This window comes from Gossypium arboreum, chromosome 3, assembly GCF_025698485.1.
Source record: "Gossypium arboreum isolate Shixiya-1 chromosome 3, ASM2569848v2, whole genome shotgun sequence".
NCBI lineage: Eukaryota > Viridiplantae > Streptophyta > Magnoliopsida > Malvales > Malvaceae > Gossypium > Gossypium arboreum.
In genome coordinates, this window is record NC_069072.1 from 108,529,068 (window position 1) to 108,552,686 (window position 23,619).

The 23,619-nt window shown below is 36.1% G+C and overlaps 1 long non-coding RNA gene across 1 annotated transcript; it reads right to left on the minus strand.

Annotated features, from left to right (window-relative positions):
* Positions 1-3,871: 3,871 nt before the first annotated feature.
* Positions 3,872-9,576, minus strand: LOC108471296 (uncharacterized). Its single transcript, XR_001869502.2, has 4 exons — positions 9,059-9,576; positions 8,904-8,963; positions 8,590-8,669; positions 3,872-4,149 (listed from the first exon to the last, which is right to left on the minus strand). It is a non-coding gene; the product is annotated as an uncharacterized LOC108471296 (long non-coding RNA).
* Between the last annotated feature and the right edge of the window lie 14,043 nt (positions 9,577-23,619).

Below are 23,619 nucleotides of genomic sequence, written 5' to 3' on the forward strand. Positions count from 1 at the left end.
ATTGTTAATATGAAAATGTTGTAACAAGCTAGTCGAATTTAAGAACTAGGAGCAGTCAGCCATGTTACGTGTATAATTCATCAATGATGAAAGTGCCGTATGTTATATGTGTTTAAAATAAATAGAAATTGAGTTATGATGAATTTATAAGATAATTGAAATTGTTTAATTGTTTAAATTAAGCTCAAAATCAAAGAGAATCAAGTTCGGATAAGAAGAAAGCGAAGGTCGTTGAGTAGCCAGTCGGAGCTGTTTGTTCGACAATAAGGTAAGTTCTAGGTAATTAACGCTTAGATTACTATGTATGTCTAGATTACACATAACTTTTGAATTGTGAATTTTTATATGTGAAATAATGTTGAATTGATAATGTATTATTGAGCTGATGGTATTGAATAAATATACTATGGGTATGTATATGCACGAATGAAAAGGGCAGCATGGTGTGTGTGAATGAATATATGCACTATGTGTGCGACATTATTAACCGAGCACTATGTGTGCGGAGATCGGGTGTAAGGCAATCGTGTGTACGAAATGATTTAAAGAATATGATCAAGCGAGGACTGAAATAGATTTCTAGTTTCTATCATAAGTAATTTAAGAAGACGAAATGTGTATGGAAATATATCCTGCTAAAGACCATGAGCTTTATGTTGAAAATATATCCGGGCCAAAGACCCGCAGGCTTCGTGCTGGAAATGTATCCGGGCTAAAGACCCGCAGGCTTTGTGCTGGAAATGTATCCGGGCTAAAGTCCCGCAGGCTTTGTGCTGGAAATATATCCGGGCCAAAGACTCGCAGGCTTCGTGCTGGAAATGTATCCAGACTAAAGACCTGCAGGCTTTGTGCTGGAAATGTATCCGGGCTAAAGTCCCGCAGGCTTTGTGCTGGTAATAAAATTTCGGGTTTTATACCTAGCCGTCCAAGTGCCGAAGAATTTGATCAAAGTATACAATTACAAGATCCTACACTAAATTGACAAATTGAAAGTGCATTACATATTAAATTGGCCAGGTACGTATCATGTACTCGTATGCGATTCGATTTGAATTAAATTATAAATATATAAAGTGATGTATCTGTGAATAAGTGTTATGACTGTAAATGTGATCGTGATATATTCGGTAAATGTGTGAAGTTATGTGAAGTGATTCTATGTTTATATTCAAATATAAACACTTGGCCCTTATGGAAAGGTTTGTGGAAGTATATGATTTATTTTTAGGTGATTACGATAATGGAAAATTAAATGTGAATATGATATTGAATTTTATTCGTTTCAATTGAACTAAAGCTGTTAGTGAATCATTTTAATGCCTATATTATATGAGTTCGATCTTGAATGACATGATATACATGTTTAGATAATTTGAATGCAAGGAATGTGTGAAAGAGCAAATTTGTAATAAATCTGCTTGGGACAGCAGCAGTAGCGTGATTTTGGAAAATCACCATAAATTGTGGAAATTGAATTAGAAGCTGAATAAATTATGTAATTAAATCTTAATGAGTCTAGTTTCTTATAAAAGAAACTGTATGAGCAAAAGAATTATAGATAATGAGATATTTGAAGTGGCGTGAGATATAGTCAAAATGACTTTGAAATCCCCTGTTCTGTTTTTAGAAAATCCTTGTAAATTGTACCATGATGATTATAAGATAAAATTTATATATTTAGACTCCTTAATGAGTCTAGTTTCAAATGAAATAAACGATAACATATTTCGAATTCTGCATAATGAGAAAATTGATTCGTAGTGAAGAGTGGTCAGAATAGTCAAACAGTGAAACAGGGGAAACTTCAATAAAAATCTGGTATTAATTGGTCAAACCAAAAATTCTGAAAATTTTATGGATGGAAGATATATGAGTCTATTTTTAGGGAAAATTAACGGCACTTTAATTGGAGTTCCTTAGCTCTATTTATAAATAATTTAGTGATTGTTGCTGAGGAAGACAGCTTGTAGTGAATTTGTGATTTTGTTGCAAACATGGTTAAAACTAGTTAATGAGATGCTTTTCGAGTTCTTGTGATCATATTTGTGATTTCAATATTTGGTTTTAATTGAATTTAGATTCAAGTGAGATGAATTTGCTAAATATGCATTGTGTTCATGGATACTTGGCCAAGATGGCAATTATCTAGGAATGATTTCTTGATAATTTGAAATAATTGATCTATAAGTAAATTAATTGTTTGCATTGCTTAAAACTTACTAAGCGTTGAAGCTTACTCCGTGTTCTCTTTTCTATTTCTTATAGGTTTATACTTTAGTTCGAGTTGGAAGAGCCGGAGATATCATCACACTATCGAGTCATTATGTGAGTTGAGAAGATTGTATATCATCATGGTTTAAGGCATGTATAGGATAGACTATAGGTAGAATGATATTTCGACTTTGTATATACTATAGCCATGCGAACATGGTTTGCTCATTTGGTTTAGTGAAACCTTATAATTGAACTAATGTGTTGAAATGTTTTAGTTATAACTTGATAGTAGTTAATTTGTTATTAAATATTCGGCTATGTTTTGATAGTGAGTCATTTTAGAAATTTTATAAGAGCTCTTATAGAAAATCAATGAGACAGGCTTGCATTGTTGATAATTTTTGTCTGGTAAGTATATTTGACCTTATAGAAGTTTTGTTAAGTCAAGTAATACCTCATAACCTTATTCCGGCAAAGGATACGGGTTAAGAGTGTTACATATGACATGTATAGGCTATTGTCATTTTGGTATGTTTTGAGTCATGATTTTAGCCATGAGATTTGGCTTGTAAATGTTGGGTGTATGACCATTAAGTTATATTTAGTTTTGGTATGTTTGCAATAGTTGTTGATATGGTTATATAGTTGTTCTTTTGGTTGGTTGTAAATTAGAGTATTAAAGTTGAAATGATGGCAAGTTGTGACTTGGTTTTGAGGCATGAAATAGGTGATAAGTTGAAAGGTAAATGTATTTAGAAGTTATGCAAGTTTTTGATTATTTTGGCATATTGAAATGGTATGTTTTGGTTGTGGAATTGGGTAGTTGAAATGGTCGTGAATAGATGACATGTAACACACCTAACCCGTATCCGTCGTGAAAATAGGGTTACAAGGTATTACCGGACAATAACATTTATCAAACATTCAATATCGCATATCATTCATTCACATTCACAAAGTCCCTTAAATAGGTCTACGAGACCTTAAAACATGCTAAAGAGTGGTTTGGGACTAAACCAATCACATATAAAAATTTCCAAACACTTAGAAAAGTTTCATGAAATCATAGGTCACACGCCCGTGTGAAAAGGCCGTATGAGGCAAATACGCCCATGGCGCAGGTCGTGTGAAAATAGGGCATACATACTGACTTGTACCACACGGTCGAAGACAAGCCCGTGTGCTATGGCTGTGGAAAAATTAGGGGGTACACGGCCAGTCACATGCCCGTGTGTGAGCCTGTGTGATACACACGGCCAATAGACACGCCCGTGTGTCTAGGCCATGTCAAACTTGTAGGGTATACTGACTTAATTCGTAAGGCTACCCCAGGGACACACGGCCGTGTAACATAACCGTGTGTCGCACACGGCTGAGACACACGCCCGTGCCTCTGCCTATGTGGACAAAAATAAGCCATTTGTAAAGCCAATTTGCCACCCTTTCCACAAGCACTCATAGCTACCAAAATACACCATTTCAATACATCTCTAGGCAAACAAAAACATGCCAAATCAATCACATATGAAGCTATCTATTATCAACCAATTCAACTACTAAATTTCATATACTAAAACCATCAAAACTTACCATTCCTCAAACATTGATAACAACCAAGTCCACATCCATTTAATTATATCCACAATTAAGGCAAACATACCAAAACATGCCAATATATATATAATGCATTATAAACATCACATATATCACTTATCAAGCATATAACTTAAGCCAACTTAAATGGCTAAAAACATACTAACATTTACATCATTAACAAGCCAAATCATATGGCTAACATCATAGCTCAAAATATATCAAATGACACTAACCTATACATGCCATATACTATATATACAAGCTTTAAAAATACCAGCAAATGATCGATAGTGTAACGATGCTCTTGACGATCCCTGAGTCCAAACTAGCTTTGACTATCTATAAAACATAGACAAATAGCACACAGTAAGCTTCATAGCTTAGTAAGTTTATAGTTAAGCAATTCAATTCATCAAATAAATACAATTCTATAATATACACATTACCAAAACAACATCTCATTAACACAAACCTTCCTATGATGTCTCAAAACTTGATTCATTAACATCTCATTGAACTTACTCATTGTAATGCTCAATTAGGTTTCGTACGTACTTGTACCACCTCGTACTAACCTCTTTCTCAAGCAAGTCATTCCTTTACGCACTGTATCATTTAGATTAAAAATCAGATACTCAAGGATCACAACCGATAAGTACTTATACCATGACCCGTAGTCAAATCAAGGTAACTTATCCCGGAGTACCTATACCATGACCCTTAGCCAAATCAAGGTATTATTTACACCCAAAGTGCCGATATCATGGCCCAAAGCCAATGCATTAACTTAATAACATGTCATTATCATCATAACTATACTTAAGGTTTAACCGGGAAGTTTCACTTGTCAATTTCATAGTCGAATACTTCTATATAGTCGTATTAACAATTCAAACATTATCCAAAATCTCATAAACAAATTTTATGAAATATCAAAGCATATAACATTCATTTATAACAAAACTAACACCTACAAACTTCCTCGATCATAGAAACAACGAAACTAACCGACTAATCGAGTACTTTATTCTTGCCTCGATCTAAGTCCGAATTCTTCTTTTCTTGATCTATATGTATTAAAAATTAACTCATTTAATCACCAATTCATTAAATTTCATCCAAAAATATACATTTGGGCATTTTTTTACTTTAGCCCCTAAACTTTCACATCTATACAATTTAGTCCCTATTTCACAAATACACGAAATTCATAAAATTCAATTTAACCCATGCTTGGACGAATTACCATAGTGCCCCTAGTAGCCCATATTTCACATTTATTTTACATTTCAACCCCTCAATTTACACTTTTCACAATTTAATCCCTTTTTGATATTTTTGTCAAAAACCACTTAACAAAACTTTAATATCTATCATCAAGCTTTCATAATTCATCAACAATCATTCAAAAGCTCAAACATTCATCAATGGAAACTCACAAAATCACCAACAAGCTCAAAAATTAAAGCATGGGCTAGTTAGTACTCAAAGCAACGATCACAAAAACGTAGAAATCATCAAAAATTGAGCTAAAATGAACTTACAATTAAGCTCCAAAGTGACCAAATGCTTCCAAGCCCTAAAATGGCTTTTCTCCAAGCTTTATACAGCTATGACAAAGATGATAGCCTTAATTGCTTTATTTGTTTTATTTATTATATGTTAATTAAGCTAATTACTAATATAACCTTAATTAAAAGTCTCCAAATTTCATGATATTAAGCCTATTTATATCCATTAACACTTCTAATGGTCTAATATCATCATAAGGACTTTTATTTTAGTCAACCAAGTAATTAAGCACTTTAAACAAATAGAATGCAACTTTTGCATTTTACGCGATTTAGTCCTTTAGTCAAATTAACCACTTAAAAGACGAAATTAGCTCACGAAATTCACACATATATATTCACATGCTATAAACATCAATAATATTATTAAAATAATTTTATGACATCGGATTTGTGGTTCCAAAACCACTGTTCTGATTTAGCTAAAACCGAGTTTACATGGCATGATATGTGTATGAATTGGCAGGTTTTTGGTTGCTTATATATGTGATGAAATGATACCACTTTGGTGGATTTGTCTGCAAGAGAAAAGGGTGGCAATTTGGCTTTTCAAATGATTTATTTTTTGTCCACACGGGCGTGTGTCTTAACCGTGTGCGACATACGGTCATGTTACACGACCGTGTGTCCCTTGGGGTACCCTTTCAAATTAAGACAATATACCCTACATTTTTTACACGGCCTAGACACACGAGCGTGTCTACTGGCCGTGTGTGACACACGGGTTGGCACATGGGTGTGTGGCCAGTTGTGTGACCCAAGTCAGTAACCTTACCAGTTTTCCCATGGCCATGAAACACGAGCGTGTCTCCGACTGTGTGGTACAAGTCAGTATGTATGCCCTGTTTTCACACGGCTTGTGACACGAACGTGTCTGGTGGCCGTGTGAGGCACACGGCTTGTTCACACCGGTGTGTGACCGTGAAATCAAATAATTTTTTTTTAAGTTTCCCAAAATTTGTAAATGTTATCAGTTTAGTCCCGAACCACTTCTAAGCATGTTTTAAGGTCTCGTAGGGCCTTATAAGTGCATTGTGCATAATTTGTATGGATTTTATTTATGAATGTATAAATGTATGTAAATAAAGTGTATTATCAAGTAATGCCTCATAACCCTATTACGGCGTCGGAAACAGGTTAGTGGTGTTACAAAGTAGTCGATGGAGGCTATCCACGACCATTTCACAATGCAAAGAGTTAACAACTGGATGCAGGGGGCTATCTGTGGTTGCTCCTTGAAACTTCCCATGGTGGCTTTCTTCCTCAACTTTATGTTAAAATCATCTAGACGTCTTCAAGTTATCCTCCTTGCTGCTCTCATTTCGGCAAGTGATTACCTTGTTTTTTGGAATTCAAGTGTTAACAAGCCATGAGAAAGGCAAGAACACTCAAAGGAATTTTTCTCTAAAAATAGATGTGAGAAAATGGTGTGAAAATGTGTAAAAGATGATAGGATTTTGATGCCTTGAATGATGGATGAAGGCTTCTTTTATAGCCATTTGAACCCATGCCAAAAGTATCAAATTAAATATCCCATAATCTCTCATGATCATGTCGTCCCTTGTATGGTGGAGGAGTGAGTCTTCCTTGTTAAATTTAGCAAGGAAGTTAATTTTTTTCTCTAATTGTGTGGCCAGCCGAATATGGTCAAATTGTGATTATTTTTTACTTCTATTTTTAGCAGTTGATCGACGGTTGAGGGTTTTTTTTATAAAGAAGATATTATGATGATTTTCTTTTGGAAAATATTGGGTCAAATCTGCTATTTGTGTTTGGATGAGTGGTTAGGGACTGCTAATTTTAGCAGTGATTTTTGCCAACTTATTTTATGGTAAAATTGGGTATATGAAATTGGTTTTGAGAATCCAATTTAAACAATATTGGGCCTTCTTGGAATTCATTCTAAATTGTCACTAATTGAAGTTCATGTGATTGCATTTATCATCCTTTCAACCTGTACCTGTCTAAGACCCAAATACAATCAAAATTCTGTCATCCTTTCCCTTAGACCAATTAATCCCAAAAAATAACAAAATAACTTGCATTTAACATAATATTCATAAACTTAACGCATTCCCATGGAAATAATAGAATATCATGAAATTAAGTATAAAACAACAGAAAATGTAATATTTTTACTCAGAATTAGCATGATTTATAAATAAAAAAATGTTGAAATATATTTTTTTGGAGTTTACACACCCCAAAATAAATCATTACTCGTCCCGAGGAATGCTAAAAACATGTCATCATATAAAATTTTTATTCATCCAAGTAGTTTTAGAAAAACAAAAATTTTATTCTCAAATCAATCTTGTAAATATGTAGTCATAGACAACATATCATCCAATATTTATTCAAGTAACTAAAATTCTAATAAATCATGATTTGAACAACTAGTTTTAAGAGTAGATTAAGTTCAACTATAAAAGATTAATTTCCTAAATCAACTAAGCATCATTCCTCAAATTTAACACATCTTCATATGTTGACTTGATATTCCCTCTCCACTAATGTAGTTAACTTAGCAGTTTTAAATTAATAGGTCTTAGTAAGGGTTGTAATGGGGATAGGGTTAATGTATGGGGAAGAATAGATATTTTAGGTTCAATAACCTTAAACCTAGCTTACCTTGGCCTTCAAAAATTTGTAATCACTCACTAACTCTTTTATTTTCAACATTTGTGCCTAATGGTACTCTCTCTCTCTTTCTCTTTTGAACTTAAAAAGTACCTTTCAGAGCATATTTCTGTATATGTAATTCATCTGAGTGTTTTACACCATATGATCTTTTTGGACTCCCCCAAACTTAAACTTCAAAACACTTCCAATGTAAGCAAGACTAAGATTTAAAGGTTAGGTCACAAAAACAATTATTTAAGATAAGCTATGTATTTCATGGGTTATTTCCAAAAAATATAGGCCATACAACTCAAAATTGGTTTTCAAAGGATTTAATTAATAAGGTAAGCTTGAAAACTCAATTGATTCAAAGAAAATATGCCTAAGTCATTTTTAAACTCTTTTTGTTACCTAAGATTTTGCCTCAAGGAAAATACCAAATAAATTCTAGAGACTAAATCCTCATGCATTCTTAATTTCCAAGGAATATGAAACAATTATGGTGAATCTACATACTCATAAAATCAAAATTCAATCTCGTAATTTATTTAACATAAAAATACTTGAAATAAATAAAAGATCATACCTGAATTTGAACTAAATACCATACTTGATTGATGTTGAGTGTCTTTTCTACTTCAATGCCTCCCTGTACGAATTCATCTTCTACAAAAATTGAGGCAAAAATAAAAAAAATTTGAGGCATGATCCCTCAAGAACTTAAGTGGAACAATGTTCTTATTGTTCAAAACATCCATCATATAAAAATAAGAAAAACACTAAAAAATAATTGCAGCTAGAATTTATTTTGCAAAAATAAAAAAAGTAAAAGTAATGTTTCTAATAAACATAAAGAAAACTAACTAAAAGAAATGTCTTTGAACAAAGAAAACCCCCTACATTTATTTATTGACCTATCATTGTCTGTGTCTGTCTCCCCCCTCCATGTTAGTATCTTGCCTAGGAAGGGCAGAATCAAGACAAAAACCACTTAGTAGAAAAAATAAAATCCAAAAATACCTTAAGATGGGTTAGGAGTGGCAAATAGGATTTACCGAATGTTGAAGGGTCAGCCATAATCACAGGGAAACTATTGAAAAAATTCTGCTGCTATCGTCGGCTGGTGGCGCACAAGGTTCTACAGGTCCTGATTGCTTCCAATTGTTGACGATGGTAATCGACAAGGCTTGCTGGTACTCAATTGTGCCCGAAAGAGGCCACTGATATGTGATCGACATGGATCGATGGTATGTGATGGCTGCTGCAAGCGTCCGATGGTGGTCATGACTATTGCAATCGTATAATGATTCGCGATGGTGTGTGACAGAGCAACGCACAAAGACTTGCTGCTGGAAGATGCACGTGCACACGCTGGGCGCACAGGTTGACTCGTGTTGTTGGGCATCGGACCGCACCAGGCTGGGCTGGCGAGGGGTGTTGGCGGCGGTGTGGAGGACAATGTTGCTGAGGAATGCGGTAGCTAAAAAAAAAAACACAAGAAAGAGAAAAGAGAAAACTAGGGAAGAACAAATAAAAAAAACTCTAATTTCACTTAAGTTAAAAAATTAACTTAATTTTAGTTAATAGTTTTATTTAAATTATTATTTCTATTTACTCATTTATTTATTTACAAAACTTATCTATTTATTTACAACTAAAAATAAAAAATAAATTGAGAATAAAAATTAAAAATAAACATAAAGGTAAAATTTATTTATTTACAAAAGTAACAGTTTTCCAACAAAAAAATTTCATGGATCAATTCAAATGAGAGAAGTATTTTCTTGATCGATTTTATGTCCAATAATGTTTCAGTCATTGACCATTAACTTTAAAAATACCCCATTTATTTTTTTGGAGTTCAACTACTCCATATGAAAAAACGAGACAAATGTACTTATCATGCCATCTTTTTTATTTTTCTTTAAAATTTTTGGCATTTTTGTAAGAGAATAATCTAATCTCTTCCAACTCATTAAGTTGTAACATCCGTTTGTATCTAACAAATTTTAGGTCTAAATTGAGTTGTTTAAGAGCCCAATAAGCTTTATGCTCAAGTTCAAATAGCAAATGGCATGTCTTACCATAGACTAACCTATAATAAGACATCCCTAATAGAATTTTAAATGTCATTCGGTAGGCCCATAATGTTTCATCAGGTCTCTGAGACCAATCTCTTTAGTTGGGTGTCCTACATTTTCAAGTATGCCCTTTATTTCTTTATTCGCACGCAAACTAGCTTGACCATTCATCTGAGGATGGTAAGCTATAGTGACTTTATGTTTTACGCTATATTTGTCCAACAACCACTTTAACCAATTATTCACAAAATAGGAACCTTCATCGCTGATTATAGCTCTAGGAGTTCCAAATCTCGTGAATATATGTTTTTAAAGAAACCACATCACCACCTTGGCATCAATAGTCAGGTATGCCTCGGCTTCCACCCATTTGAACACATAATCAATGGCTACCAAGATGTACCTGTTACCATAAGAAGAAGGAAAAGGGCCTAGGAAGTCAATACCCCAAACATCAAATAACTATACCTCAAGTACATCTTGGTAGGCATCAATTGTATTCTTTCATGTAGGCATATGCATTTTAAATAGGGTCGGCCAAAAAAAGCCAACATGTAATACTTTTAATGTTGTTCGTGATCCTCCAAAATGTCCCCCACTCAGGTGTCGAAACCATTTTTTTTGAAAAACAGGGATCGACTTTAAAAAGAAATACGGAGTTGCCACCAATCCTTTTTGTTTAAGTGTGATCGGATCACGTATAAAACATTTTACTTTATTAAAATATTGATTTTGGCCTATGAAATTCAAGAAAATGGGTTCAGGAGTCAGTTACGTACAAGGAAAGATTAGCACCCTCGCAACGCCTAAAATTGGTACCTAATTGATTAATTAATGCCCTAATGTCGAAAATTTGAAAAGATTTTAAAATACAATCCCCTTTAAAAATGTTTGAATATACTCAAATTGGATATCAAGATTATCTTGCTTCGAAAGAATAAAATATCACATCCAGTACGTTAGGATACAACAAGTTAAACCCTCAAAACTAAGATCATCTCATGATGTCCAAAACTCATGCATTGAAATTTTAAGAGGATATTTGGCTATTTGGTCAAACGAAAAACTCGAAACCCAGCACGTTAGGGCACGTTTTCTCGAATTTCCAAACACGAAATATTACCTTATTTTGAGAATCTTTCAAATAAGCAATTATAAAACCTACTCAAAATATATTTATTCAGTTTGTTTGGGGCAAGAAATGAAACGACTAATATTGGCCAAATCTATTAGAGTTTAAATCACGATGTGATAGTAGGAAATAAAAGTATAATTGCAAGCATGACATAATAATACATGGCAATAATACTTTACAAATGAACCATAATCATATGAAAATAGAGTACACACAATGGCAACACATCATACATTATACAAATACTAATATTAATACACGAAAGCCAATGAATTACAAGACAATTTTAAAAATGTACCAAGCAAATTAACACAAATGAAATGTAGCAAGTTTTAAAGTAAATAAGAATGAATAATCGAGAAAAGGAAAATTTGAAATCATCGATATGCAAAAATTTTTAAAGCGAGTAATATATGTGAAAGTTTAAAATAGACATAGATAAGGAATAAAAATAAAATAAATAATATGTTAAGGAGTAATATATGAAGGAATTTTGAAATAAATATTAAGTAAGAAGAAAATCAAAATACATAGTATACAAAATATAGATCTATCTAAATAAATAATATACATGAATTAAACCTTATTATAAATATATATATAGAGAGAGAGGTAATAATATAAAAATGTTTGAGATAAACACAAATACTTAAAAGATAAATTACATATAGATTTAAAAGAAAATATATAAATATAAATAGATTTAAAAGAAGTATATACATAAAATAATACATAATCAACATAATAATGTATAAAATTATTTTAAAAAATATCGACAAATTTTTAAAGCAAAGAGATATATATATATATAAAATAAAATTTTTATAATAGAACAATTTAAAAAAACAATTATACAAATGAAAGGAATAACAACTTAAAACAATATTGAATCAATAAAGTAGTTTAAAACTATGTTTAGATAATTTTAAAAAATAAAAGAATTACGAAGAATAAAAACATAAACTAAAAAACTTGATTGAAATAAAATAAAATCAAAAGGACAGTCTATAAATAAATAAAATTATTAAAGACAAAGACAAGGACTAAAATGAAGTGCCCATAATGGTCAAGGATTTAAATTAGAAATATCCAAAGTCTTGAAACGCAGCGTTTAAATAAGGACTAAGTTGAAATAGCGCATAAATTCCCGGGAAGATTTAAAAATAAATAGAATGTAGTCAATGTTTAATTAAAGCTCAGTGCAAATAGAGAGGGACTCATCGCGCAAATAGCCCCTTAGGACGAAAGCGCGCGGACCCTACCTGCTGATCAGGTCAACACGCGGACCTTTAGCTTTCAAAACGGCGCCGTTTGGACTAGTTATAAAGTCAAAATTTTTTCGTAAAAAATCAATTTTGCTAGGTTTTTTAAAAAAATAAGAGGAATATCCTCTGTTTTTCTCTCGCCCTCGAACTCCGGCCTTGGGGAACTGCCGAGCTCAGGTCATCGGATGCCGTCGTTGGAGGTGAAACCTCCGGCTTTCAAAGAAAGAGTAAAAAAGGGTCGATTTCTCTTAAAACCATAGCGTTGTCGACCCCCGAATCGAACCCTAAAGGGGTTCTGGATCTTAGCACCAAAGAGAAAGATCGACAGAGGAATATGAAACGCCTCCGGTGAGTGTGTACTCCCTCCCCCTTTTATTATTTCTCAATGAATTTAGATATTTTTTTTTGCCTTCGAGGTTAGAAGGAAATAGGATAAAAGCAAAAGAAAATCACCTTTCAAAACTGTTTGATTTTTTCTTCTCTATGTATTTTGAATGTATGCGTGTAAAAAAAATACATTGATTCTTTTTTAGGCTTTATAGCCGAAAGAAAAAAATAAAAGAAAAAAATACAAGTTTTTCTATTTTCTTTCTTATTTGCTATCGTTCTCTTGTCTGTTTGCAGTACGTTGTGTGCGTGGTGCGTGTCTGGAGGGTATAGAGGCGTGCGTGGTGGTCGTACGGTGCTGAAGGCTGGGGCTTGGCTACGGCGCAAGGGAAAGAAGCCCTAGGGTTTCTGTTTCTAAAATATTTTGGGCCATTTGGGCCTTGAATTTTTGGGCTAGGTCTTAGGTTGGGTCATGGACTGTTTTATGTTTTGGGTTTTTATTTTATTTTGGTAAATTTGGGCTGATGTAACAAAGGGACTTAGACTATTAAAAATTTTGGCTTTATTTGTTTTTTTGTTAGGCCAAAATTGGCCTATTACAGCTGCCCCTCTTTGCTCATTTTCGTGTAACGAGAATAGTACAAAGACTTCAAAGAAGGCCAATTTTGCCTGGTCTTGTCGAATCTTGGTTTCTTTAGTGCTTCTCTTCTTTGAGGTAGCCTTGTTTCAATCCTCTGCAACTTCAGGGATATAGGAATTGTCACTTCAATCTACTTCACTATAACTCTAGAGAGACTAGCCTTGTAAATTTTAATCTACTCTACTGCAACTTCAGGGAGATTAGACTTGTAGTTTCGATTTATTCCAATGTAATTTCAGGGAGAAGAGATTTGTAGCTTCGATCTACTCCGCTAGAACTTAAAGGAGATAAGAACTGGTAACTTCAACCTGCTCCACTACAACTTCAGGGAGATAAGGTTTGTGTATTTTTATCCTGCTCTATTGCAACTTTAGAGAGATAAGAATGGTGGCTACGATTTGCTCCACTGCAACTTCAAGGAGATAAGATCTGCTATCTTCAGTCTGCTCCTCTACAATTTCAAGGAGATAAGGTTTGCTATGATCTGCTCTACTACAACTTCAGAGAGATAAGATCTATTTATTTATAGCTTCAATCTGTTCCACTACAACTTCAGGGAAATAAGACTCGCTATCTTCAGTTTGCTCCACTGCAACTTCAGGGAGATAAGACTTTAACTTCAACCTGCTCTACTGCAACTTCAGGGAGATAAGGTTTGCTATGATCTGCTCTACTGTAACTTCAGAGAGATAAGATCTATTTATTTATAGCTTCAATCTGTTCCACTACAACTTCAGAGAAATAAGATTCGCTATCTTCAGTCTGTTTCACTGCAACTTCAGGGAGATAAGACTTATGGCTTCAATCTGCTCCACTGCAACTTCAGGGAGATAATATTCTCTATGATGTGTTAATCTAACCTACTGTAACTTCAGAGGTATAGGATTTGTGGTTTCATCGATCTATTACGCCGCTCTCTAGGGAACATGACCTGTAGAATTAATTTTATGGGTCTATGCTCATGCCAAATGATTAGGATGCTATGATCAAAATGAATCGAATGCTCCTAACTAGATGTGTATGATATTTGCATGAATGTAGAATGTCATGAGAATGATTCCTTTTTAATATTTGGGTTGTCATTTCTCATTGTTTATCAAGGTTCTGTCACTGATGTGTTATCCTGTCTTCTTTGTTCAGGTGGTACCTTTGGCAGAAAATCCAAAAAATAATCATCATTTACTCAGCTGGCTTGCTTCACTGCATCTTCAGGGAGATAAAACTTGTGGTTTCTTCTATCCATTCCACTGCAACTCAAGGGTATAGGATTTGTGGCTTCTTCAATCAATTGATCTGGGTAACATGACCAGATGTGTATGTAGAAACGTAGAATGTCATTTTTTCGAGAATGCTTGAGTTGCTCGTTATTCGTCGAGGTTGTATCACCGATGCAATATTTTGTTTCTTCTTTTAACTAATATTTTTGAAGAAAATCCGAAGAGATAGTCATGATTTAAACTCCTCTTTCTTAAACATTTCCAACCCTTAGATTTGGTGAGTTCTAAACAGCAGTCTTGTTTCATGTTCTTGTGCTATTTAGAAGCCTTCAGAGTAATATGCAAAACTTCTTTATGTGAATATTATAAGTTCAATAATCATTATTTCAACGAAAAAAATGCTTGAAAAATACTATCATAATGAACAAGATAAAATTATATTAAGAGCAAAGCTCGAAGTGGATAAAGTAATCAAGATAACAAATTTTTCTAGGATACAAAATGAATAAGATAAAAACAGGTGCCCCGGATATCCCAGCACGAGTTTCTCTGTTCAAACTTCTCAAAGACCATTTCAAGCTAGATATGTGTTCAGGAGATCTCAAGTATTTTTTTGATGCCCCAAGATGTAACGTTCCTCTTTCTTATTAATTCTGAGAGGACAAGACTACCACATGCCCCATATTCAAAATTTGAGTTGCCCACTTTCGGGTTTTCAATTCAAAAACCCCTTTGGTCTCAAAGCGCCCTTTACGGGTTTTCGCCTTGGCCTCTATTTTTTTTCAAGGTCTCAAAACGCCTTTTGCAGGTTTTTACTTTAGCCTCTCCCTCTTTAGGTGAAATACTTTTTGACGGAATCCGAGTTCACAGGATTGGGTAAGTTTTTACCATCTATCTCGGCTAGAATAAGTGCTCCTCTGGAAAAGGCTTTCTTTACCACATAAGGTCCTTCCCATTTTGGCATCCATTTCCCTCTGAAATGTTTTTGTATGGGAAGGATCTTTTTCAAAACCAGGTCCCTTTCATGGAATTCTCTAGGGCGAACCTTTTTGTCATAGGCTCGCATCATTCATTTTTGGTACATCTGACCATGACAGATAGCCCTTAGCCTCTTTTCTTCGATCAGATTCAACTGATCACATTGAGACTGGATCTATTCTACTTCATCTAACTTCACTTCTGACAAAAGTTGGAGAGAAGAAATCTCAACTTCGATAGGCAGAACCGCCTCCATTCCGTAGACCAAAGAGAAAGGCATTGTCCCGGTAAAGGTCCTAGCAGACATTCGATAAGCAAAGAGGGCAAATGGTAACTTCTAGTGCCAATCTTTATAAGTCTCAGCCATTTTTCCACGATCTTCTTAATGTTTTTATTGGCTGCCTCCACTGCCCCATTCATTTTCAAGCGATACGGTGACGAGTTGTTATGTCTGATCTTGAATTCCTTCTTCAGGAATTTGCTTACAGCCGATTTTGTAACATTAACATATGAAGTGGCTTCTACCCACTTGGTGAAGTAGTCGATAACCATAAAGATGAATTGATGCCCATTGGAAGCTTTTGGTGATATTGCTCCAATCACATTCATGCCCTATATAGAGAAAGGCAACGGGGAAGTCATGACATGCAGAGGTGAATGAGGCACGTGAATTTTGTCTCCATAGATCTGGCACTTATGACATCTCTTGGCGTAATTGATACAGTCTCCTTCAATGGTGGACCAATAATACCCGAATCTCATAATTTGCCTAGCCATTGTAAAACCATTAGCGTGTGTCCCACAGATGCCCTCATGGACTTCGTCCAAGATTTTTTTAGCCTTAACGGTGTCCACACATCTTAATAGTGCCTGATCATTTCTTCTTTTGTATAGGATCTCCCCATCTAAGACATAGTCGCAGGCTAGTCTTCTCAACATCAGGGTATTCACGATTTTTCACATATCGCAGTATATCGTGGTACTAGGGGTGATCATCTTTTTCTTCCCCTTCTTCGACATTATAACAGTGACACGAAATTTCATAAATGCTCATCTGGATGGATTTGACTTCTTCTTGTTTGTTCACCTTAATCATGGAAGCTAAGGTAGCCAAAGAATCGACCATCTGATTTTCGTCCCATGGAAGGTAGCAGAAGGTAATGTCATCAAACTCTTTAATCAATTCAATGACCATTTTTTGATAATCGATCAAATTGAGATCTCTTGTCTCTTATTCTCCCTTGAGTTGATAAATCATTAGTGCAGAATCTCCATACACCTCTACCACTTTGATCTTGCGTTCTATGGCTACACGGATACCCATGATGCAAGATTCGTATTCTGCCATGTTATTCGTACAATCGAAATCCAATTTACTAGTGAATGGATAATGATCTCCATTTGGGGATACCAAGACTTCCCCGATTCCATTACCTACAGCATTTGAGGCCTCATCGAAGTTTAGTTTCCAGGGAAGTTCTTCTGGAGCACCTTCTTAAGTGGTTGCAACACACATCAGGTCCTCATTCGGGAAATCAAAGTTCAAGGGATCGTAATCCTCTAAAACTCTACTGGCCAGAAAATCTACTATTGCACTCCCTTTTATTGCTTTCTGGTTCACAGAGACTATGTCGAACTTGAAAAGTAGAATTTGCCATCGGGCCATCCTCCATTCAAAGCTGTCGACTCCATTATGTACTTCAGGGGGTCCAGTTTCGGGATGAGCCAAGTGGTGTGATACAACATATGCTGTCTTAGCTTTCGGGTTGTCTAAACCAATGCATAACACAACTTCTCAATTGGTGAGTAACTTGTTTCACACTCAGTGAACTTCTTACTGAGGTAGTATATTGCTCTTTCTTTCCTTCCTAACTTATCATGTTGGTTGAGCACGCATCCCATGGAGTTCTCAAATACCGGCAAGTACAATATCAGTGGCTTATCTAAGTTGGGTAACACTAGCACTGGGACATTGGACAAGTAATGTTTGACCTTGTCGAAAGTCTTTTGGCATTCCTTATCCCACACACCTGAATTGTATTTCTTGAGGAGACGGAATATAGGGTCGCACTTCTCTGTTAATTGTGAAATAAAATGGGTGATGTAGTTCAATCTCCCTAAGAAACCTCGAACTTCTTTCTGAGTATGCGGCCGAGGCAGCTCTTGTATGGCTTTGACTTTGTCTGGGTCGATCTCAATCATTTTCTCACTAACCACAAGTCTGAGAAGCTTTCCAGACTTGGCTCCAAAAGTACATTTTGCTAGATTTAGTTTTAGCTGAAACTTTCTCAATCTTAAGAACAATTTCCTTAAGACTTGTACATGCTCCTTCTCTGTTTGGGACTTTGCGATCATATTATCGACATAAACTTCGACTTCTTTATGCATCATGTCATGAAATAGGGTTACCATGGCCCTTTGATATGTTGCCCTGGCATTTTTCAGTCCAAATGACATCACCTTGTAGCAGAATGTCTCCTACATGGTTACAAACGTGGTTTTCTCTATGTCTTCAGGATACATCTTTATCTGATTGTATCTTGAGAAACCATCCATGAAGGAGAACAGTGAGTAACTTACTGTATTGTCCATTAGGGTGTCAATATGAGGTAACGGGATATTATCTTTTGGGCTGGCTTTTTTCAAATCTCTGTAGTCTACACGCATTTGTACTTTTCCATCTTTTTTAGGGACGGGGACGATGTTGGCTACCCATTCTGAATACTTTACCACATTTAAAAATCCCGCATTGAACTACTTTTTGACCTCTTCTTTTATTTTCAACAAGATGTTGGGCCTCATCCTTCAGAGTATTTATTGAACTGGCTTACACTCTTCCTTTATAGGGAGTCGATGCACCACGATATCAGTGTTCAACCTTAGCATGTCTTGATATGACCATGCGAAGAGATCTTTGAATTCATGAAGTAATTCAATAAGGTCTTCTTTCGTTTCTGCGGCGATACCAGCTCCAATTTTCAACTCTTTCTCTTTTCCTTAGCTCACAATTTCTATCGACTCTTTGTGAGGTAGGATTTATTTCTTATCTTGTTCTACCATCCTCAACAAATCAGGAGATAAGTCACAACCTAGGTCATCTTCAAAACCCTGAGAATCATCCACACACATATTTCACTCAAAAGGAGACTCCAAGCCATTAGCATCGTTGCTCATATCGTTGATATCAGGAGACTTGTTATGGAGATAAAGAAAAAAATCCAAACAACGAAATAATCTAAGAATAATTATTTGTATGGTACGATTATGAATGAAGAATATTTGGAAAAAATCCAAAGAACAAAAGGATCTAAGAATAATTATTTGCATAGGGTAATTATGAATGTAAAGAATGAAAGAATATCTGCTAAAAAATGATAGCAAAAATACATTTCATTGAAATAATGATTTTGAACAAATGCCTATTTCACAAAAAGGACTCTTATTACTCCTAGGCCTAGAGCAATAAGTGTGTTTTGAACATTACTTTGTGTTAGTTCTAAAGACTACAGGAATCTCTTCTGCAGTCCAGTTGTCCAAAACACTCCTTGGCTCATAAGGGAAAATGCCCAACAAATTTTCTCCTCCAGTGTCTTTTTCATATGTGGCGTTGATGTCCAAGTTTTCCAACATTTCTTCTATGGCTTCCTTTCTTGGCGTGCCCCGCATGATTCCTCCGGACACAAAAGTTTTCGATATATGGGGGAATATCATTGGTTCCCATTTGATTTTCTCTTTATTCAACTGTGCTCTCCTTCTTTCTTGTTTCTTTTGCAGCTTCTTTTTCCATTGTCTCACATCCGGCTTAAATCCTAAGCCGAAGCGGTCTCTTTTGTCTTTCAATATTGGCACTTCAACCCTTCCTTGGAGGTGTCTCCCAAGTCCTTTTCCTGGTAAGGCCCCTTTTCTAACAGTTAACTACAAACTCATTCTTGTAGTCTTAGATATCTTTGGCATTAGGATCCTATTCCCTTCAGTAATGAATGTTGCATTCACAAATTTCAAAGATCGAAAGGAGCATTTGATTGCTTTATCGTCTGCCTCAAGATATGGAGCATTACTGGTCACTACTACGATGATGTCCTCCTAAACATTTATCGTCACCAACTGACCTTCCGTTGCCAATTTCAACTTTTGGTGGAGCGATGAAGGCGCTGCCCCTGCTGAATGTATCCAGGGCCTCCCCAACAAGCAATTGTATAAAGGCTTAACATCCACCACCAAGAATTCCACCTCATAATTTTTTGGGCCGATCAGAAGAGGTATTTCAATTTTGCCCACTACCCTTCTCTCCGTGCCATCGAACGCCCTCACTATATTTTGACAGGCTTTCATGTGAGAGCTATCCACAAGCAACCTATTTAGTGTGGATAATGGTAGAAATTCAGGGCCGATCCATTATCAAAATCAATACCCCCGGTAGTGTATACCCTTTGCAGTGAGTGGTGATATGTAGAGCCTTAGTTGATCCCATGCCACTGGGTGGTATTTCATCATCATTGAAGAAGATGAAGTTATCAGCGCTTATGTTGCTAACCAGGCAATCTAGTTTGTTGAAAGAAATATCGTTAGCAACATAGGTTTCGTTTAAGACTTTCATTAGTGCACTACGATGAACCTCTGAGCTTAAGAGTAAGGCTAGCACCGAGATACGAGCTGGCTGTTTACGCAACTGCTCTACGACACTGTACTCACTATGCTTTAGAAACTTTAGGAGTTCTTTTGCCTCTTCTTCCTTGATTGGCTCGTTAACAGGGGGTTCAGGTCTGGTCGTTCTTTCCTTCTTCTGTTCAACTACTATGGTCTTTCCTTTTGCGGGTTTCACTTTCTTGCTTGCTGAATCGTAGCGCCTCCCGCTACGCGTATAGGAACCCACATCTTGGTCCTCTTTTAAAGCGTCAGCCGGGCTCTTCTTTCCCAGGATCGTCACATTATAGTCGTAATTCCATGGAACCCTCTTACTTTTTTATAGGAAAAGACTGCAAGTTTTTGGATTATGACTTTTGGTGCCATTCGTGCTCCTACTTCATTATTTTTAGGTCATGATATGATGAACACGGGGTAGTTGACCTTTTGGATCTGTGCCATCGATTCTCCTTCTGACGCACATATACTTCCCTCTTCGAGCTTTTGGCTTCTTCATAAAATTCTATTTCTTTGTCGTTCATCATGTCTTGTATTATGGACCTGAACTTTCCACACTCTTGGATTTCATGCCCAACCTTATTGTGGAACTCACAGTAGTTCCTCTTTTCTTCAGATCCCTCTTTTGAATCCAATACGATCAATCCTCTCTTGACCATCTCCTTTTACATCCATCTCAATGGGGTTTTGCCTTCTGCAACCTCATGTTTGACCTTCTTGCTCCCGCCTTCGTTTATCCTGTTTACCCCTTGGTCAGTGTGGTTGGGTAACGGGTTTTCTACTACATTTGAAGCGAAAGAGCCATCAAACTTTACAATCCCCATTTTAATAAATCTTTCAATTAGCTTTTTGAACGCAGTACAATTTTTAATGGAATGCCCAATGATCCACCGTTGTATTCACACTGAGCATTTGCGTTATACCATTTGAGATATGGGGGTTTCATTGGCTTTAAGTAGAAGGGAGACACTACGTACGCATCGAATAGGTTTTGATACAGCTCTTTATACGTCATGGGTATGGGAGTGAACTATAGTCTTTCTGTGTTCGTCCTCGTATTGGATTCTTATCTCGAGGTGCTCTGGTGGTTGATAGTTATCGTCTTCAGTTGGTTTACAGTGAGTGAATTGGAATGACTTTTGTTGTATGCACTCATGATGTTCACCTCATTCTCTCTTTTCCTTGGTGCTGACCTCTTGGTACTATCCCTTGCCTCTATTTTGTCGCTCCTTATCGTGTTCTCAATCATTTCACTAGTCATCACTATGTCTAAGAAGCTTTTGGTGGCGCTCCCCAACATATGAGTAATAAATGGAACCTTTAAGGTATTAATGAACAGCATGGTAGTCTCTTTTTCTAGGAGAGATGGTTGGACTTGTATAGCAACCTCCCTCCACCTTTGGGCATATTGTCGGAAGCTCTCATTCAATTTCTTTTCCATATTCTACAAGGTGATCCTATCCGAGGTTATGTTCTTCATGTGACTATATTGTTTCATGAAAGTTTGAGCTAGGTCTTTCTATGAGTTAATCTTGGTACGGCTCAATTGGTTGTACCATTTGGATGCTGCCCAAACCAGACTATCTTGGAAGCAGTGAATCAATAGCTGATCATTGTTGACGTACCCAGTCATTCACCTACAAAACATAGTAATATGAGCCTCGGGGTAGCTAGTCCCGTTATACTTCTTGAACTCTGGAGTTTTGAACTTGGGGGGAAGCACCAAGTCCAGAACCAAGCTCAAATCTTTAGCGTCGATCGCACAGTGATAGTCAGCACTTTCCATCACTTTGAACTTCTCCTCTAACCATCTACATCGGTCCTCCAATTCTTTTGAGAGCTCCAGTCTCGCTCTTTCAGCTTCCATCATGTCATCTAGATCAGGGACTATAGGATTAGTTGGGTTATCCCCTGGATTAGAGCCTGAGCCTGCTTGGTAATTGATTGGCATCGAGGCAACGGCCTGAAATTGTTGGGGCCTGATTGCAATGGATGGCCTTCGTGTGTGGATCTCGGGTTGCGTTTGAGCATTTTTTGGGGTGAAACCAGGGGGTAGAGAGGATTTTCAGTAACAGATGGCCTTTGCATGTGCATCTCGGGTTGTGTTTAAGCATTTTTCAGGGTGAAACTAGGGGTGTAGAGAGGATCTTCATTATCATTCATAGTATTGACCATAGGGCCTTTTCCTTTCTCTTGTCCACCAGTCAGCAGTTGTGTCAGTTGGTCCATCACGTTTCTTTGTGATTCCAGCATTTGGTCCTTTATATCTTGTTGGATTTTAGCCAATGGCTCTTGCATTTGTGCTTGCATCTATTCTTGCATCTCCTTTTGCATTTGTTCCAACCTTTATAGTCTTTTATCCATTGCTTTGGTTTTTCTTCGTGTACCGTAAGGATGCATACTTGGTAGATTTTTTTTGGTTTCTAGATTACTAAAACAATTTTTAATTAATTAGGACATTTTGATGGACTTTAATGCATATGATGTAATGTATGAAGATGCATGAAATGAATGCAAAAAGAGTGTCGATTTTGATTCAATACCATTTAGAAAACTTTACTAGAAAACAAAGTTCCTTACGTAGAAATGGATTACAGATATGGCCTAGCCCTAAGGCTCAAAGATTTCACTTTCTTAAGTAGCCAAGCAAATTCTCGGCCTCGGTCTGATTCTAGCTCGTATTTCACAGTCAATACATCTACTTGAACTGCTAAAGTCTGTAGATGGTCGGCCACCTCTCGAATCTGGGCCATAGCCTCACCCATAATGTAGTCTCTGTCTCTAATTTGACCCTGAGATCGATGTAGTTGCTCATTACACTGCTCATTACTTGCTTCAAGTAACTCAACCCGGAGCTCACTGTTTTGTAATGCAATCTCAAGTTTTTGGACCTTCCTTTTCAGTTCTTCAATCTTATCCAAGCTCGCCTTCAGTTCCGTTATAGAATTACGGCTACGATGCTGCTGAAGCGATTTTTCTAGTTCGGCTATTCTAGCCTCCAACCTGATCATCTCATTTTAGGCTTCCAACAGACTCTTCTCTAGGGCCTCGTTTCTCGTTTGAGCCTCTTGAAATTTCCTTTCCCACCAATCAGCTTTGGCTTTCTTTTCTTGGATCTCATGTTACCATTGTTTAGATGTTTCCCAACCCCGCGGTTCTCATCAATAGGTGAAAATTCTTGTAATCCGTTTTTAGGCTATCCAAATCTTCCTTGGCCTTATTCTTTTCTTTTCTTAATTTCTCAGTCTCCAATTTTTGAACATCGACATCTAGTCTCAAATGCATCTTTTCATCTTCCAATTGTTCTATCTTCTTGCCGAGCTCTGAATTCT